The sequence below is a fragment of the Temnothorax nylanderi genome, unplaced genomic scaffold, assembly GCF_030848795.1.
Source record: "Temnothorax nylanderi isolate EJ_2023f unplaced genomic scaffold, tnyl_v1.0 TNYL_tig0340_pilon, whole genome shotgun sequence".
Taxonomy (NCBI): domain Eukaryota; kingdom Metazoa; phylum Arthropoda; class Insecta; order Hymenoptera; family Formicidae; genus Temnothorax; species Temnothorax nylanderi.
The window spans coordinates 1-1949 of NW_027249402.1; the positions used below are offsets into that span (position 1 = coordinate 1).

A 1949-nucleotide genomic window follows, 5' to 3' on the forward strand; every position below is an offset into this window, starting at 1 on the left:
ATCGTTATAGCATCTGTAGAGAGTTGTCTTATTATTTTTATGCACATGGCATTTTTTACGCTTATTTTAAGAAATTCCGAGCTCAAATATTGTCTTTAAACTACCTTGACACACTTATGTTCTTTTCAAGAAAGATATCCACCGTTCGTTCGTCACACACACCTTCTCTCTTCTATATATATATATATATATATACATATTGCCAAATCGCTGACGTATTGAATAATCGTAATTAGCTAATTGTCATAAGTTCATTATGTAGGGAGCAACTTGAAAAGAAAAAAAACCGAGACCCTTAGCAATGTGCTCTAAATTAATAAGCGTTTGTGTATATAATGATCGATATTGATTGACATAATAATGGAAAGCACCGGCCATTGCGTATCATAAGCCTGATTCTGACCATCTTTTTGCTAGCTCACGATAATTCCTAAGCGATCACAGACCCGACAAATATGGCATTGACATTGTGGCACAGGCTGTCAAGTTGAGACTACTCTATTTTGAATTTTGTGATATAGACCGAAGGAGGCTGTGCAATGGTCATGTCGATGTTTAAACGACTCTCCTGTCGCACCATTCGAAGAGGTGTTTTGCGAAGACCCGTTTCTTCCAAGAAATGTAATAAACTTTGAACAGTGCCTTCATACCTATAACACGACGGTTACTAGAAGTATCAATGCTTCTTATATTCTATTTCATACCTTCCGCTATTGTTTTGGAACGACCTTTGCTTTTTCGCGAAACTTTTCTACGATATTTACGTTTTACGATTTTACTACCTTTTAGGTCTACTCTTACAATTTTACATCACGCGCGCGCGGTATATTCTCTATTTGTACTACATATTATAAACGTACAATTACAATTGCGCGATACTTTACGCGAGTAATGTATTACATAAGGTAGAGAGGAGCGCATCTAGAACGAATTGGGACACGGAGCTTGCGTTACAAACTCGACTCGCTACATTTGCAGCCTCCGAGTCGTGAAACGGTTTTGCAACGACGGGAACCCCTACGTGCGGTACGGACCCTGGTGGAAATCTTCTCATGGGTAGGCAAAAAAGGGTAGGCAAAATTATAATTCTTTATATTTTAATTAGTAACTTCACTATCAATTTATTTTGTAATTACGCATTATAAAGATATTAATTACAAAACAGACACATTAAAATAAACTACAGCGATAAACAATATTACACATTGATCTTTCATTACCCTGGTGGAAATCTTCTCATAAGTAGGCAAAAAGGAAGATACTCATGGGGAGAATTGGGACTTTTTTGCCTACCCATGAGAAGATTTCCACCAGGGGATATCATTAGAAATCCTTAAAAAAAAAAGAAAAGAAGTATTAGCCTCTGTATCTATTGGGGTGTTCGCGGCGTTTCGTTTACCGGAATGCCTCTGTCTGTGATCGCTTTAATCTTATCGAAGTGTCCAAGCGCTTGCGGCGACTCGATATTAATAATCGGTAAGCTCGCGAGAGAGAGAACAAATAAAGACAATTTGCAAGATAAAAATAAAATAACGAAGACTAATTTAGCTTAATGTGCTCCGTGCGGGAGCTTGAACACTGCGCATAATCCTTAAAGATCTCACAGTAGACACCATTTTAAAAACGATCATCATGTACCTTGAAAGTATAGACTTTGTTATGTTAATGTAATGAAGAACGTCTGTAATAAAAATGCGCAAAAAATCGCACTTGATCGCATTGTCAATAATAGAGAAGAACACGATCGCATAGTGCAGACCAAACGCTTTGGACCAAACGCTATGGTACATGAGCATATTTACAGTTCGAAGACCAAGAGGCAGAGCCGCGGGGATATGACGACAAGAAGAAGATGTCGTCAGCTAACTACCATTGGGGTAGACGAGGCAGAAGACCGAGACAGTAACATAATTATTTTTAAGCCGTATTTTTAAGCAGTAATATAACCC

At 37.9% G+C, this 1949-nt stretch overlaps 1 long non-coding RNA gene across 1 annotated transcript; it reads left to right on the forward strand.

Annotated features, from left to right (window-relative positions):
• The first annotated feature begins 1033 nt into the window (after positions 1-1033).
• LOC139781474 (uncharacterized) lies at positions 1034-1709 on the forward strand. The gene is made up of 2 exons (XR_011720548.1): positions 1034-1070; positions 1255-1709. It is a non-coding gene; the product is annotated as an uncharacterized lncRNA (long non-coding RNA).
• The last annotated feature ends 240 nt before the right edge of the window (positions 1710-1949 follow it).